Genomic DNA, 19,020 nt, shown 5'->3' with positions numbered 1-19,020 from the left:
ATCGTATGTTCACTGTGTTCATTCCCTTACTTAACCTCAATTTTTTATGTTCTTTGTTTCTTTAAACCAATTTGTTTCTTCCATTCACTAACTAGTTCTCTGTCAAATAATATTATACTGCAATACAGTTTCCTCAACAATTTTAGTCACCCAGTTTTTATTTGCAAAACTATGTCAAAGTAATTCTCGTAGTCAACTTAATAGTTCTACCAACCCCGTTCTTAAACAAATCTACACTTTATTCAGTTCCAAATTTACAAAAGACAAACCTTTCTTTTAACTTCTTAACTAAAAATCTTTCGCCAATCAACTAAAACATAGTCACTTTCGTCATTTTTCAACTAAACTTATTATCCAATCAACCAAAAATTGTCAAAGGAATCTTTCCAACACTGTTCATAACTAAACTTATTCCCTAGTCATCAGAAAATAACCGTGTTCTTCATGTTTCATTGTCATTTCATAACTAAAATTATCCATCAATCAACAGAAAAAGTCATATTCATCATTGTTCCTAACTAAAATTATGTTTTCGTCAAGTAAGAAAATATAGTCAAAGATATCTATCATCGTCGTTCTTAACTGACATTTATACTTTGTGGAGCACTAAAATAGTCACTGTCGTCATATTTTTTTTCTTGTCTTTCCTCAACTAAAATAGTCAAATGTAACTTGTTCAACTCTTTCGTAACTAAAATTATATGCCGCTAAGTAAGAAAAAATAGTCAAATGTAACTTTTTCAGCACTTTCGTAAAAATTATATGTCGTTAAGTAAGAAAAATTGTCAAAGGGGCTCTCCGTAACACCAAAGTTACTCTTCGAGAAATCAAAGACACTCTTCAATACATCAAGGATTTACTGAAAGACACCAAAGTTACACTCTAAGACATCCTTCGAGACATCAAAGACATCCTTTAAGACTTCAAGGGCACTCTTCGAGATATCAAAAGACACTCTCAAACACTTAAAAATTTACTCGCATCCTCAAAGTTATTCTCAGAGTCATCAAAAAGTTAATCTCAGTCATCAAAATGTTATTCTCTAAGTAACCTTTCGTTCATCAGAGAAACTTTCTAAGACATCTTCGTTCATTAAAGTTAATCACAGAGGCATAAAAGTTATTCTCGGAGCTATCAAAATTAATCTCTAAAACAACAAAAAGTTATTCTCGGTCATCAAAGTTGATCTGCAAGATATCTTCGAGACATCAAAGTTACTCTTCATTACATCAAAGACGCATTCAAATACTACTCATGTTCTCAAAAGACATTCTCAAAGTCATCAAAGTTATTCAAAGAGCTAACAAAAGTTATTCTCAGAGTCACCTTCGTTCTTCAGAGAAACTTTCCAAAACATCTTTGTTCATCAAAGTTATTCTCGGAGTCATCAAAAGGTATTCTCTAACTCACTTTTGGTCATTAAAGTTAATTTCTATGTTATAAAAGTTTGTCTCAGAGACATCTAAAGTTAATCTTAGAGTTATCAAATGTAATCTCTAACTCACTTTTGTTCATCAAAGTTAATCTCAGAGTTAACAAAGGTAATCTCTAACTCACTTTCGTACATCAAAGTTGTTTCAAAGACATCAAAGTTATTCTCAGAGTTATCCAAAGATATTCTCATGTCCACAAAAGTTATTCCAAGAGACGTCAAAGTTAATCTCAGACATCTTCGTTCATAAAAGTTATTCTCAGAGACATCTAAAGTTATTCTCAAAGACATCAAAGTTATTCTCAAAGACATCAAAGTTATTCTCAGAATTATCTAAAGTTATTCTCAAAGTCATCAAAGTTATTCCAAGAGACGTCAAAGTTAATCTAAGACATCATCTTTCATCAAAGATATTCTCTCTAAGCCATCAATGTTCTTCTCTAAGACATAAAAGTTATTCTCTATGTCATCAAAAAGTTATTCTCGGAGCTAACAAAATACTACTCATGTTCTCAAAGACATTCTCAAAGTCATCAAAGTTTTTCTAAGAGCTATCAAACTTGTTCTCAAAGTCATCAAAGTTATTCACAGAGTCATCAAAGTTATTCTGTAACTCACTTTTGTTCATTAAAGTTAATTTCTATGTTATAAAAGTTTGTCTCAGAGACATCTAAAGTTAATCTTGCTCATCAAAGTTGTTCTCTAAGACATAAAAGTTATTCTCTAAGTCATAAAAGTTATTCTCAGAGTCATCAAAGTTGTTCTCTAAGACATCAATGTTGCTATCTAAGACATCAAAGATGTTCTGTAAATCATAAAAGTTAATCTTAAGTCACCTTCGTTCATTAGAGAAACTTTCCAATCCATATTCGTTGACCAAAGTTATTCTCAGAGTCATCAAAGTGATCTCTAATTCATCTTCGTTCTCCAAAAAGTTGTTCTCTAAGACACCTTCGTTCATCAAAGAAACTCTCCTTCTTCCATCATGTTATTCTTTAAGACATCTTCAGTCATAAAATTTTCTCTCCAAAATGTAACTAGTTCAGCTTTTCATACCAAACCTGCACTTCTGTTAAAATATATTTCCTTAGTCGCTTTACCCTAAAACTGTTCTCTGAACTACACTGTTCAAACCTACGTAACCTATCCTCTCCACCCAATGTTACTTAGTTAACTTAACCTTCATAACCTAACTTTACCTATCCTAACATAACTTACATTACCTTACCTATCTTACCTAACTTTACCTATCTTACCTAACTTAACCTGCATAACCTAACTTTACCTATCCTAACATAACTTACCTTACCTTACCTATCTTACCTAACTTTACCTATCTTACCTAACTTAACCTGCATAACCTAACTTTACCTATCTTACCTTACCTTACCTATCTTACCTAACCTAACCTAACTTTACCTATCTTACCTTACCTATCTTACCTAACTTACCTAACCTAACCTAACTTATCCTGCTTAACCTAACTTACCTATCTTACCTATCTTACCTAACTTTACCTATCTTACCTAACTTAACCTGCATAACCTAACTTTACCTATCCTAACATAACTTACCTTACCTTACCTATCTTACCTAACTTTACCTATCTTACCTAACTTACCTACATTACCTAACTTAACTTAACCTGCTTAACCTAACTTACCTACATTACCTAACTTAACCTGCATAACCTAACCTGCTTAACTTAACTTACCTTACCTATCTTACCTAACTTACCTGACTTAACCTAACTTATCCTGCTTAACCTAACTTACCTACATTTACCTAACTTAACCTGCCTAACCTAACTTTACCTACCCTAACTTAACTTACCTACATTACCTAACTTAACCTGCATAACCTAACCTGACTTAACCTAACTTATCCTGCTTAACCTAACTTACCTATCTTACCTAACTTTACCTATCTTACCTAACTTACCTACATTACCTAACTTAACTTAACCTGCTTAACCTAACTTACCTACATTACCTAACTTAACCTGCATAACCTAACCTGCTTAACTTAACTTACCTTACCTTACCTATCTTACCTAACTTACCTGACAACCTAACTTATCCTGCTTAACCTAACTTACCTACATTTACCTAACTTAACCTGCCTAACCTAACTTTACCTACCCTAACTTAACTTACCTACATTACCTAACTTAACCTGCATAACCTAACCTGCTTAACTTACCTTACCTTACCTATCTTACCTAACTTACATAATTTAACCTAACTTACCTTACCTTACCTAACTTAACCTGCTTAACCTAACTTACCTTACCTTACCTAACTTAACCTGTTTAACCTAACTTACCTTACCTTACCTAACTTATATAACTTATCTTACCTATCCTATCCTAACCTAACTTGCTTTACCTAACTTAATCTTACATTCCCAAACTGATGTATCCTAACTTATCTAGTCCAACCAGACATGATCTAACTTACACAAGTATTCCTGCTTGTCTTTTGTGTTTCGTCAATCATTGTCTCATATTCATTTACTCATTTCGTTAGTTAATTTCTCAAATGGTCACTTATGCATTTCAAGTGCTATTTGTTAGAGATTGGATATTTAAGCATTTCAAAGAATTTTTTTTATATATGGGCATTTACTCATTTCAAGGGATAATTTCTCAAATGGACGTTTTGCATTTCACGTGTTATTTGTTTAAGATTGGGTGTTTAACCATTTCAAAGGATTTTTGTTATATGTGGGAATTTACTTGTTTCAAGGGCTAATTTCTCAAATGGTCATTTTTGCAGATCAAGGGATATTTGTTAAAGTTCATCAAGTTGCTCATAAGTTGTATTTATTATGTTTGTTATCATATGTTCTTATTCCCCAACCCCTTAACCTAACCTCTTGTAATCTAAGTGTATTTAGTAGGTTCTATCATATGTTCTTATTCCCCAACCCTTTAACCTAACCTTTCAGATGTAGTTTATTGTGTTTTTTTGACGTATTTGTTGAATATATTATCCTTTTATGACTTAGAGAATAACTTTTATGTCTTAGAGAACAACTTTGATGAGCAAGATTAACTTTAGATGTCTCTGAGACAAACTTTTATAACATAGAAATTAACTTTAATGAACAAAAGTGAGTTACAGAATAACTTTGATGACTCTGTGAATAACTTTGATGACTTTGAGAACAAGTTTGATAGCTCTTAGAAAAACTTTGATGACTTTGAGAATGTCTTTGAGAACATGAGTAGTATTTTGTTAGCTCCGAGAATAACTTTTTGATGACATAGAGAATAACTTTTATGTCTTAGAGAAGAACATTGATGGCTTAGAGAGAATATCTTTGATGAAAGATGATGTCTTAGATTAACTTTGACGTCTCTTGGAATAACTTTGATGACTTTGAGAATAACTTTAGATAATTCTGAGAATAACTTTGATGTCTTTGAGAATAACTTTAGATGTCTCTGAGAATAACTTTTATGAACGAAGATGTCTGAGATTAACTTTGACGTCTCTTGGAATAACTTTTGTGGACATGAGAATATCTTTGGATAACTCTGAGAATAACTTTGATGTCTTTGAAACAACTTTGATGTACGAAAGTGAGTTAGAGATTACCTTTGTTAACTCTGAGATCAACTTTGATGAACAAAAGTGAGTTAGAGATTACATTTGATAACTCTAAGATTAACTTTAGATGTCTCTGAGACAAACTTTTATAACATAGAAATTAACTTTAATGACCAAAAGTGAGTTAGAGAATACCTTTTGATGACTCCGAGAATAACTTTGACGAACAAAGATGTTTTGGAAAGTTTCTCTGAAGAACGAAGGTGACTCTGAGAATAACTTTTGTTAGCTCTTTGAATAACTTTGATGACTTTGAGAATGTCTTTTGAGAACATGAGTAGTATTTGAATGCGTCTTTGGTGTAATGAAGAGTAACTTTGATGTCTCGAAGATATCTTGCAGATCAACTTTGATGACCGAGAATAACTTTTTGTTGTTTTAGAGATTAATTTTGATAGCTCCGAGAATAACTTTTATGCCTCTGTGATTAACTTTAATGAACGAAGATGTCTTAGAAAGTTTCTCTGATGAACGAAAGGTTACTTAGAGAATAACATTTTGATGACTGAGATTAACTTTTTGATGACTCTGAGAATAACTTTGAGGATGCGAGTAAATTTTTAAGTGTTTGAGAGTGTCTTTTGATATCTCGAAGAGTACCCTTGAAGTCTTAAAGGATGTCTTTGATGTCTCGAAGGATGTCTTAGAGTGTAACTTTGGTGTCTTTGAGTAAATCCTTGATGTATTGAAGAGTGTCTTTGATTTCTTGAAGAGTAACTTTGGTGTTACGGAGAGCCCCTTTGACTATTTTTCTTACTTAACGACATATAATTTTTACGAAAGTGCTGAAAAAGTTACATTTGACTATTTTTTCTTACTTAGTGGCATATAATTTTAGTTACGAAAGAGTTGAACAAGTTACATTTGACTATTTTAGTTGAGGAAAGACAAGAAAAAAATATGACGACAGTGACTATTTTAGTGCTCCACAAAGTATAAATGTCAGTTAAGAACGACGATGATAGATATCTTTGACTATATTTTCTTACTTGACGAAAACATAATTTTAGTTAGGAACAATGATGAATATGACTTTTTCTGTTGATTGATGGATAATTTTAGTTATGAAATGACAATGAAACATGAAGAACACGGTTATTTTCTGATGACTAGGGAATAAGTTTAGTTATGAACAGTGTTGGAAAGATTCCTTTGACAATTTTTGGTTGATTGGATAATAAGTTTAGTTGAAAAATGACGAAAGTGACTATGTTTAAGTTGATTGGCGAAAGATTTTTAGTTAAGAAGTTAAAAGAAAGGTTTGTCTTTTGTAAATTTGGAACTGAATAAAGTGTAGATTTGTTTAAGAACAGGGTTGGTAGAACTATTAAGTTGACTACGAGAATTACTTTGACATAGTTTTGCAAATAAAAACTGGGTGACTAAAATTGTTGAGGAAACTGTATTGCAGTATAATATTATTTGACAGAGAACTAGTTAGTGAATGGAAGAAACAAATTGGTTTAAAGAAACAAAGAACATAAAAAATTGAGGTTAAGTAAGGGAATGAACACAGTGAACATACGGTGAACACAGAAAACATGTAAGAAAAAGTTGATGAATAGAGTGAACATGCAGGGAATAAGAACTTATAGAGAATATGAAGACATGATAAGGAACATAGGGAATATAAAGAATGAACACTGAACATGTGAAGAACAAGCTAAGAACATTGAGAACATGAATATTGAGTATAAAAGTTATACAGAGAACATATGATGTACATGAAAAACATGACAAAGAACATAGTGAATATACGGGGAAAACGGTTGAAAAAATTTGAACTGAGCATGCTGTGAACATTTATAGAACATGGAATGAACACAGAAAACATGGAAAAAATGTGAAGAACACAGCTGAACATAGAGAACATGAATATTGAGTATAAAAGTTATACAGAGAACATATGATGCACATGAAAACATGACAAAGAACATAGTGAACATACGGGGAAAACGGCAGAAAAAATTTGAACTGAGCATACTGTGAACATTTATAGAACATGGAATGAACACAGAAAACATGGAAAAAATGTGAAGAACACAGCTGAACATAGAGAACATGAATATTGAGTATAAAAGTTATACAGAGAATATATGATGCACATGAAAACATGACAAGGAACATAGTGAACATACGGGGGAAAACGGCAGAAAAAATTTGAACTGAGCATGCTGTGAACATTTGTAGAACATGGAATGAACACAGAAAACATGGAAAAAATGTGAAGAACACAGCTGAATATAGAGAAAATATGTAAATACAGTGGGACAAGAGCTGGAGCCCGATAACTGTTTTGATCATATTTACTATGTCTGAAATACAGAGGGTAAAAATTTCGGGGAAATTGATGGGTTATTTACAAAGATACGAGAGAGAACTAAGGTGGGGGACGAGAGCTGGAGCTCAGTAACTGACTTGATCTTATTTACGGTGTCTGAAATACAGAAGGTAAAAATTTCAGGGGAATTGATAGGATATTTACAAAGATACGAAAGAGAACTAAGGTGGGGACAAGAGCTGGAGCTCGATAACTGTTTTGATCTTATTTACGGTGTCTGAAATACAGAAGGTAAAAATTTCAGGGGAATTGATAGGATATTAACAAAGACTTGAGGGTGGAGTAGGGTGGGGGACAAGAGCTGGAGCTCAGTAACTGACATGATCTTATTTATACTTCTAAGTCTCGGAAATTATTTTTCTCATAAGAACTTCTTACTTCCAAATCTGTGACTCCCCAAATTTGCCTGAAAACCCAGACACGCCACACACGATATTTCTAAATTTGCCTGAAAACCCTGGCCCGCACAGGTGATTTTTTCAGAAGTTGAAAACCGGCAAAATATGTCCGTAGAGTTCACCTGGAAATGCTGTGACACAAACACGATTTTTTCTAAAGTTTTTTCTTTAAGATTTTCCAACTTATTTTCCTATTAAGAATGCTTAACAAACCTCTAAAATCTCAGAAATTATTTTCCTCATAAGAATTCCTTACTTCCAAATCTGTGACCGCCCAAATTCACCTGAAACCCGCGACACGCCACACACGAATTTCTAAATTCACCTGAAAACCCTGACACGCCACAGACGAATTTCCCCCCCCCCAAAAAAAAATCGTCTCTGGCGTGTCATCCCTACTACTCCCTTGTACCCGCCCACACCACCTTCCCTTGTACCCGCCCACACCACCTTCCCTTGTACCCGCCCACACCACCTTCCCTTGTACCCGCCCACACCACCTTCCCTTGTACCCGCCCACACTACCTTCCCTTTTACCAGCCCACACCACCTTCCCTTGTACCCGCCCACACCACCTTCCCTTGTACCCGCCCACTCTGCCTTCCCTTGTACCAGCCCACACTGCCTTCCCTTGTACCCGCCCACTCGGCCTTCCCTTGTACCAGCCCACACCACATTCCCTTGTACCAGCCCACACCACCTTCCCTTGTACCAGCCCACACCACCTTCCCTTGTACCCGCCCACACCACCTTCCCTTGTACCCGCCCACACCACCTTCCCTTGTACCCGCCCACACCACCTTCCCTTGTACCCGCCCACTCTGCCTTCCCTTGTACCCGCCCACACCACCTTCCCTTGTACCCGCCCACACCACCTTCCCTTGTACCCGCCCACACCACCTTCCCTTGTACCCGCCCACAACACCCTTCTCTTGTACCAGCCCACACTACCTTCCCTTGTACCCGCCCACACCACCTTCCCTTGTACCCGCCCACACCACCTTCCCTTGTACCCGCCCACACCACCTTCCCTTGTACCCACCCACACCACCTTCCCTTGTACCCGCCCACACCACCTTCCCTTGTACCCGCCCACTCTGCCTTCCCTTGTACCAGCCCACACTGCCTTCCCTTGTACCCGCCCACACCACCTTCCCTTGTACCCGCCCACACCACCTTCCCTTGTACCCGCCCACACCACCTTCCCTTGTACCCGCTCACACCACCTTCCCTTGTACCCGCCCACACCACCTTCTCTTGTACCAGCCCACACTACCTTCCCTTGTACCCGCCCACACCACCTTCCCTTGTACCCGCCCACACCACCTTCCCTTGTACCCGCCCACACCACCTTCCCTTGTACCCGCCCACACCACCTTCCCTTGTACCCGCCCACACTACCTTCCCTTTTACCAGCCCACACCACCTTCCCTTGTACCCGCCCACACCACCTTCCCTTGTACCCGCCCACTCTGCCTTCCCTTGTACCAGCCCACACTGCCTTCCCTTGTACCCGCCCACTCGGCCTTCCCTTGTACCAGCCCACACCACATTCCCTTGTACCAGCCCACACCACCTTCCCTTGTACCAGCCCACACCACCTTCCCTTGTACCCGCCCACACCACCTTCCCTTGTACCCGCCCACACCACCTTCCCTTGTACCCGCCCACACCACCTTCCCTTGTACCCGCCCACTCTGCCTTCCCTTGTACCCGCCCACACCACCTTCCCTTGTACCCGCCCACACCACCTTCCCTTGTACCCGCCCACACCACCTTCCCTTGTACCCGCCCACACCACCTTCTCTTGTACCAGCCCACACTACCTTCCCTTGTACCCGCCCACACCACCTTCCCTTGTACCCGCCCACACCACCTTCCCTTGTACCCGCCCACACCACCTTCCCTTGTACCCGCCCACACCACCTTCCCTTGTACCCGCCCACACCACCTTCCCTTGTACCTGCCCACTCTGCCTTCCCTTGTACCAGCCCACACTGCCTTTCCTTGTACCCGCCCACACCACCTTCCCTTGCACCCGCCCACACCACCTTCCCTTGTACCCGCCCACACCACCTTCCCTTGTACCCGCTCACACCACCTTCCCTTGAACCCGCCCACACCACCTTCCCTTGTACCCGCCCACACCACCTTCCCTTGTACCTGCCCACTCTGCCTTCCCTTGTACCAGCCCACACTGCCTTCCCTTGTACCCGCCCACACCACCTTCCCTTGTACCCGCCCACACCACCTTCCCTTGTACCCGCCCAAACCACCTTCCCTTGTACCCGCCCACACCACCTTCCCTTGTACCCGCCCACACCACCTTCCCTTGTACCCGCCCACTCTGCCTTTCCTTGTACCCGCCCACACCACCTTCCCTTGTACCCGCCCACACCACCTTCCCTTGTACCCGCCCACACCACCTTCCCTTGTACCCGCCCACTCTGCCTTTCCTTGTACCCGCCCACACCACCTTCCCTTGTACCCGCCCACACCACCTTCCCTTGTACCCGCCCACACCACCTTCCCTTGTACCCGCCCACAACACCCTTCTCTTGTACCAGCCCACACTACCTTCCCTTGTACCCGCCCACACCACCTTCCCTTGTACCCGCCCACACCACCTTCCCTTGTACCCGCCCACACCACCTTCCCTTGTACCCGCCCACACCACCTTCCCTTGTACCCGCCCACACCACCTTCCCTTGTACCTGCCCACTCTGCCTTCCCTTGTACCAGCCCACACTGCCTTCCCTTGCACCCGCCCACACCACCTTCCCTTGTACCCGCCCACACCACCTTCCCTTGTACCCGCCCACACCACCTTCCCTTGTACCCGCTCACACCACCTTCCCTTGTACCCGCCCACACCACCTTCTCTTGTACCAGCCCACACTACCTTCCCTTGTACCCGCCCACACCACCTTCCCTTGTACCCGCCCACACCACCTTCCCTTGTACCCGCCCACACCACCTTCCCTTGTACCCGCCCACACCACCTTCCCTTGTACCCGCCCACACTACCTTCCCTTTTACCAGCCCACACCACCTTCCCTTGTACCCGCCCACACCACCTTCCCTTGTACCCGCCCACTCTGCCTTCCCTTGTACCAGCCCACACTGCCTTCCCTTGTACCCGCCCACTCGGCCTTCCCTTGTACCAGCCCACACCACATTCCCTTGTACCAGCCCACACCACCTTCCCTTGTACCAGCCCACACCACCTTCCCTTGTACCCGCCCACACCACCTTCCCTTGTACCCGCCCACACCACCTTCCCTTGTACCCGCCCACACCACCTTCCCTTGTACCCGCCCACTCTGCCTTCCCTTGTACCCGCCCACACCACCTTCCCTTGTACCCGCCCACACCACCTTCCCTTGTACCCGCCCACACCACCTTCCCTTGTACCCGCCCACACCACCTTCTCTTGTACCAGCCCACACTACCTTCCCTTGTACCCGCCCACACCACCTTCCCTTGTACCCGCCCACACCACCTTCCCTTGTACCCGCCCACACCACCTTCCCTTGTACCCGCCCACACCACCTTCCCTTGTACCCGCCCACACCACCTTCCCTTGTACCTGCCCACTCTGCCTTCCCTTGTACCAGCCCACACTGCCTTTCCTTGTACCCGCCCACACCACCTTCCCTTGTACCCGCCCACACCACCTTCCCTTGTACCCGCCCACACCACCTTCCCTTGTACCCGCTCACACCACCTTCCCTTGAACCCGCCCACACCACCTTCCCTTGTACCCGCCCACACCACCTTCCCTTGTACCTGCCCACTCTGCCTTCCCTTGTACCAGCCCACACTGCCTTCCCTTGTACCCGCCCACACCACCTTCCCTTGTACCCGCCCACACCACCTTCCCTTGTACCCGCCCACACCACCTTCCCTTGTACCCGCTCACACCACCTTCCCTTGTACCCGCCCACACCACCTTCTCTTGTACCAGCCCACACTACCTTCCCTTGTACCCGCCCACACCACCTTCCCTTGTACCCGCCCACACCACCTTCCCTTGAACCCGCCCACACCACCTTCCCTTGTACCCGCCCACACCACCTTCCCTTGTACCCGCCCACACTACCTTCCCTTTTACCAGCCCACACCACCTTCCCTTGTACCCGCCCACACCACCTTCCCTTGTACCCGCCCACTCTGCCTTCCCTTGTACCAGCCCACACTGCCTTCCCTTGTACCCGCCCACTCGGCCTTCCCTTGTACCAGCCCACACCACATTCCCTTGTACCAGCCCACACCACCTTCCCTTGTACCAGCCCACACCACCTTCCCTTGTACCCGCCCACACCACCTTCCCTTGTACCCGCCCACACCACCTTCCCTTGTACCCGCCCACACCACCTTCCCTTGTACCCGCCCACTCTGCCTTCCCTTGTACCCGCCCACACCACCTTCCCTTGTACCCGCCCACACCACCTTCCCTTGTACCCGCCCACACCACCTTCCCTTGTACCCGCCCACACCACCTTCTCTTGTACCAGCCCACACTACCTTCCCTTGTACCCGCCCACACCACCTTCCCTTGTACCCGCCCACACCACCTTCCCTTGTACCCGCCCACACCACCTTCCCTTGTACCCGCCCACACCACCTTCCCTTGTACCCGCCCACACCACCTTCCCTTGTACCCGCCCACACCACCTTCCCTTGTACCCGCCCACACCACCTTCCCTTGTACCCGCCCACACCACCTTCCCTTGTATCCGCCCACACCACCTTCCCTTGTACCCGCCCACACCACCTTCCCTTGTACCTGCCCACTCTGCCTTCCCTTGTACCAGCCCACACTGCCTTCCCTTGTACCAGCCCACACTGCCTTCCCTTGTACCCGCCCACACCACCTTCCCTTGTACCCGCCCACACCACCTTCCCTTGTACCCGCCCACACCACCTTCCCTTGTACCCGCTCACACCACCTTCCCTTGAACCCGCCCACTCTGCCTTCCCTTGTACCAGCCCACACTGCCTTCCCTTGTACCCGCCCACTCTGCCTTCCCTTGTACCAGCCCACACCACCTTCCCTTGTACCAGCCCACACCACCTTCCCTTGTACCAGCCCACACCACCTTCCCTTGTACCCGCCCACACCACCTTCCCTTGTACCCGCCCACACCATCTTCCCTTGTACCCGCCCACTCTGCCTTCCCTTTTACCCGCCCACACCACCTTCCCTTGTACCCGCCCACACTACCTTCCCTTGTACCCGCTCACACCACCTTCCCTTGTACCCGCCCACTCTGCCTTCCCTTGTACCCGCCCACACCACCTTCCCTTGTACCCGCCCACACCACCTTCCCTTGTACCCGCCCACACCACCTTCCCTTGTACCCGCCCACACCACCTTCCCTTGTTCCCGCCCACACCATCTTCCCTTGTACCCGCCCACTCTGCCTTCCCTTGTACCAGCCCACACCACCTTCCCTTGTACCCGCCCACTCTGCCTTCCCTTGTACCCGCCCACTCTGCCTTCCCTTGTACCCGCCCACACCGCCTTCCATTGTACCAGCCCACACTGCCTTCCCTTGTACCCGCCCACTCGGCCTTCCCTTGTACCCGCCCACAACACCTTCCCTTGTACCAGCCCACACCACCTTCCCTTGTACCAGCCCACACTGCCTTCCCTTGTACCAGCCCACACCACCTTCCCTTGTACCAGCCCACACTGCCTTCCCTTGTACCAGCCCACACCACCTTCCCTTGTACCAGCCCACTCTGCCTGCCTTTTAACCCGCCCACACCACCTTCCCTTGTACCAGCCCACACTGCCTGCCTTTTAACCCGCCCACACTGCTTTCCTTTTAACCCGCCCGCCCCACTCCCTTCCCTTCCCTAAATTTAGTTACCTCGGTAACGTGCAGTTCTAGTCATCCCTAACGTTCAATGACGTCATCAACCAGTCTTAATTTTTCCTCCATCAGTCCGATTTCAACGAATTTATATTTAGTCCCATTTTCATTGATTAGTTATTATAGGCTTTATTGCATATATATTTCCATTTACAATGACTGCTTGTTTCAGCCACATAGCTAGTTAAAAATTACTTATTGAATATACAAGTGAATGAAGATCTACTCAGTATCTCCTTTTTATTTCCACTCATGTTGAGCCAATCATTAACTGTCACTAAGAAACATAATAAATATAGTAAAAGGCCTATCATAAAAAGCAAGGAAATAGAGCAAAATTTTCACCCTTGGAATTGCCCAAGTCTTTCTTAAATAAGTTATAAACTAATCTATTGTTGACTAAACCACACACTAGAAATTGAAGAGAAGACGACGTTTCAGTCAGTCCTGGACCATTATCACGTCGATTGTGATGAGACGAGGGAGGCAAGGGGAATCATTGGTCAACTTTTCTCAACCATATTATTGTGACTCATCATCTGCAACTTATCTATTGTTTTGTTATATACGTTATTGTTACCCCCCCCCCCACCCCTTTTATACCCATTCATTTCAACCACCGTTTGTTCCCTAGTTGCCCTACTCACTCAGGTTATTCAAAATTATGCAATGTGAGTCATAACAGGCGCTCCCAGATGGACTAAAATACTGAACCTAAGAACAGAAACCAAACTAACGTCAATTGAAATTAGGGTAAAAGGGATTGTTGCGTGCATGCTGACCAAGATATTGACTAGACCTAGAATCAGTTCACTTAAAGATATAATCACTGGAGCACTAACTCTGGACAGAAGAGCCTCCAATAGCAACAGGTGGACCCATAGTGCAATAGACACCATCAATACATTCAATATAACAAATACAGTCACTGAGAAGGGTGTCGACTAAATACATGCAGACTTTGTTATGCAAGCCCCTTGGGAATCTCCGCCAGCAGACTTTAAGATTATGGTTCTTGAACGAAAAAAGAACCAGACTAAGCCTCATCTTCTACATAATATTGCACAGATGCAAACAGAAGCAAACTTGGCATCTGACAGCTTCACATACTTCACACATGGATCAGTAGACCAGCAGGGACAAGAAACCGGAGCTGCAGTTAAGACAGGAAACTCAGTAAATAGTTGGAGACTCTCAAACGGGTGTTCGACTTTACAAACAGAGATGTTAGCCATACAAAAGGCTTTCGAACATGCTCTTGCTGAACACCGACAACATGTTATCGTACATACAGATTCGAGAACTGCCATTGAAACATTGCAACAAGAACACATACGTGATAACATCCATCTGATCACAGATGTCATATCATTAATGCAAACACTCAAACGTCAAGGCCGTCAGGTACTTATCAACTGGGAGCCAAGTCATGTGGGAATAATCGGAAATGACATTGCAGACGAAGCTGCAAAACTTGCAACTAAGAGAAGAAATGTAGACATTTACATACCAGAGTCTATCACCGATTAATAAAGCAATTAGAAACAGAGCAATGCAAAAGATGTAAAGTGACCACAACACAACACTTACAACATCAGGATCTGCGGGTTGGTACAAGAATTCAACCAACAATGGACCACTTAGTTTGATGAAAGGGAGCAGTAGAACAACAGAAGTACACTTACATTACATCAGGCTTGGATATCCAGGTGCATGGGAAATAGGCTTACAGGTTCTGGAAGATGAGAGGAAATGTCAGCACTGTCGAGAAATGTCTGACAGACCACTGGAACATTACCTAACACAGTGCACAGTTACAAACCCATTAGGATTTCAACTTAGATTCAACAGAGCAGAAGTTGTTAAACACATGAGACAAAATCTTACTGAAGCGACCATACGGGTCATAAATACTCATACTCCACCCAAGTAAAACAGAAACAAGCAACACTTAGTGGGCCAGCCAGAGGCTTAGGGACCCATGCAGAAATGACCCTGAAAAAATAAATCAACCATTGCACTCTTCGCCTGTTACGAACCCAAGTTCATCGCCAGAGCACGGAGCAGTGACGTCAATGCCATCTGTGAGTCCTCTCCCGAAACCCCCCCCCCCCTCCACAACATGGACGCCACCATCTAGGGGCGACAGGAATATACCGGCAAGAGGCGCTAGATTCCTGTCCTAGTCGGCTTGTTGGGTAACTGATGCTGACCTCTAGTGAGGTAGTATTTAGCAAAGCAGCGCCATCTGTCATAAGCGGAGTTGGGTGTAGGTGTCTAAGTCAGTAAGTGATGTTTCCTAGTGGTTTCATGTAGTATCCCAGTGTACTGATGACGTATCTGTATTCACAGAGTCGACGTAGAGCTGCTGTGATACAAGAACAGTCAGTCTACCCAGGGCAGCCAAGGTCTCTACACCAGTCTGCTTTACAGAAGTAGCGAGCCGCCGCTGGAAGAGGACTGTGAAGCGTCCTACTGTCTGCCTGTGGAGTAGCAGTGACGGGATTCGCCGTATCCGGGGCTGGCTGGTAGAAGAGACAACTGACTAAGGTGCTGAAGAGGGGAGTAACCAGCGAGTTGCACGACGCTCCTGCCTAGGGCTCGCTACCCTAGTATCTGCAAGTGAAGTGGCCCAACAGCGAGGCTGATTGGTACCTGCCAGCAACAGGCTGGACTGTGTGGGTATTCACGAAGAGGCACTTAGCGGAATTGTGGTTTGGCTGGCCCGTGGCCAGGGTAGACTCATCGTTGTTTCCTGGTACCTGCTGAGGGTAGTACCACGGATGAGGAAACACGGTACAAGACTGCATCGAATGAGCTTCACCGAATGTTTAGTGTCGTCAGAGAGAGACATTGATGTACATATAATGTAGTAATACTTCCGTTTAAGAGTTTTATATGTATATATGGTGATGGGAAAAATAATTATATATGGATAAAGTGACGAACTGTAGTATTTAATGTACCTCCCCCTTTTGTTTTACTTTCATTACTGAGCTCACCCCTTGAAACCCTCTACTAACTTGGGGCCGGATACCAGAACTTTCGTACCACCAGAAAAGAACCCGGTTGTGGCCCATTGTGGCCGTAACATCGCCCAACGGCTTATTTGTTCCAATTCTTTTTAATGAAGACTGATTAAATTGTGAGGAATATTGTTATATCCTAGCCAAAGTTTTTTTTGTATCTAATATTTCTTAAATGGATATTTAAAAGATCCATTATTGAGCATAAGAATGAATGAAACGATCTCTCTCCTTATCACATAAGTCAGTCTGATATCACAGACTCTGATAATAAAGATATCACAGATATCTGTGTCATATATATATATATATATATATATATATGGTTATATATATATGACACATATGAAACTATTGTCATATATATATATATATATAATATGACACAATACCGCATTGAAATCTTCAAGCAAACAGCAGATATATCTGTTTAGAAAATATAGTTCTCAGTAACAACGCGTCCTGCAACACTGATTGATTGATGAAGATTAAATCACCACAAGAGGTGGCACAGGCATGAGTAGCCCATAGGTGGAAGTTGTTTGGAGTGAATGTGGTCTTCGGTCGTGTAACAACTTAGTGTCTCTGGGCCAGCTGTAACACACCGCTTTACAAGCACTCAAGTATTTCCTTTTATCCAGATTTGTGGGTAATCCTTCATACCTCAATAATTCTTCCCAAACATCCATCAGTGGTGTGTGTGTGTGACGTCTCAGGCAGCATAATAAGGTCTCGCATTAACTTGTATCTTGCTAAAGATTCATAAATATTATATTAAATCATTAACCTCAGCCATCCTAACACACACACACACACACACACACACACACACACATGGTGGGAGACAGGAATATGATAGAAACAACTTGGCCACCATCAATATAATAGAGAGAGCAGCTTCTGTGGCTAGCAGGAACGGATCCAGGCTACTAATCATGGAAGACTTCAACCATGGAAAGATAGATTGGGGGAACAGAGACCCACATGGAGGCCCAGACACATGGAGAGCTAAGCTGCTGGATGTGGCAACAAGAAACTTTCTAAGTCAACACGTCAAGGGACCGACAAGAACGAGAGGAGGGGATGAACCAGCCTTGCTTGATCTGATATTTACCCTAAATGAGTCGGATATAAGGAAAGTTAAGTTGGAAGCCCCCTTGGGAATGAGTGATCATAGTGTATTGAGCTTTGAGTACCTGGTTGAGCTGGGAATTATCACCCCCAAACAAGAACTGGGAAACAAAGGGCTGGCGTACCGAAAGGGAAACTATGAGGAGATGAATAAATTCCAACCCATCCTCCGAATTGACAGTACGATTTAATACTAAGTGTAATAAGTACACTTTCTTACTGTAATAAGCAGTGCATAATTGCACTTATGGGGCTGTTACATTGACCCAACTCCCTCCCCCGCTTTAATAATTCTCGTTTTCTGTTAAGTCACTCAGAATTTTAGGATGACGTTTTCAATTTCGAATTACGATACACAAGTTTTAAATATCAGGAATTTCTTTTTCAGGTTAATTAAACAATATAGACTTTATACAAAATTTTAAAATATCCTGAGTTACTTTACAATTTATTGATATATTTTAGTTTTGTTTTATTAGTTTTATAAAACTGTAATATCAATATAGCTATAAGTTAAGTAATAACTGTAATTAAGAAGCAATACAATTATTATCTTCAAAAACTAAGACGGTTAGGTGAGGTTGTGGTTTTCTTTTCAGTTTTTCAGGTAAACTCAAATATTCACAATATATCTAACAGTACGATTTAATACTAAGTGAAAATAAGTACAATTCCTAACTGCTATGAATAGTACATAATTGCACTTATTTGTCTTCTTACATTTACCACCCCATTTTTGGAGGACGGGCTGATAAATTCCTATGGGATATACATTGGGACACAGAACTCGGAACCAAGTCCGTACAAGACATGATGGACTATGTCACCCAAAAATGTCAGGAGGCTGTAAGCAGGTTTGTCCCAGCCCAACAGGAAAAAACAGAGAAGCAAAGGAAGAATCCGTGGTTTAATAGGGAATGTATGAAAGCAAAGGAGCTGAACAAAAGGGCATGGAGGACCTTCCGTAATAACAGAACACCAGAAAGTAGAGAGAGATACCAGAGAACCAGGAACGAGTATGTTAGTGGGAGAAGAGCAGCTGAGAAAAGGTATGAAAATGATATAGCTAATAAAGCCAAGACCGAACCAAAGCTACTACACAGTCACATCAGGAGGAAGACAACAGTGAAGGAACAGGTGATGAAACTTAGGGTGGGCGAGGACAGGTACACAGAGAATGACAAAGAGGTGTGTGA

Source organism: Procambarus clarkii, chromosome 63 (genome assembly GCF_040958095.1).
Source record: "Procambarus clarkii isolate CNS0578487 chromosome 63, FALCON_Pclarkii_2.0, whole genome shotgun sequence".
In the NCBI taxonomy this organism is placed as follows: domain Eukaryota; kingdom Metazoa; phylum Arthropoda; class Malacostraca; order Decapoda; family Cambaridae; genus Procambarus; species Procambarus clarkii.
The sequence above is the reverse complement of the archived record's forward strand: the minus strand, read 5'-3'. Positions refer to the sequence as shown.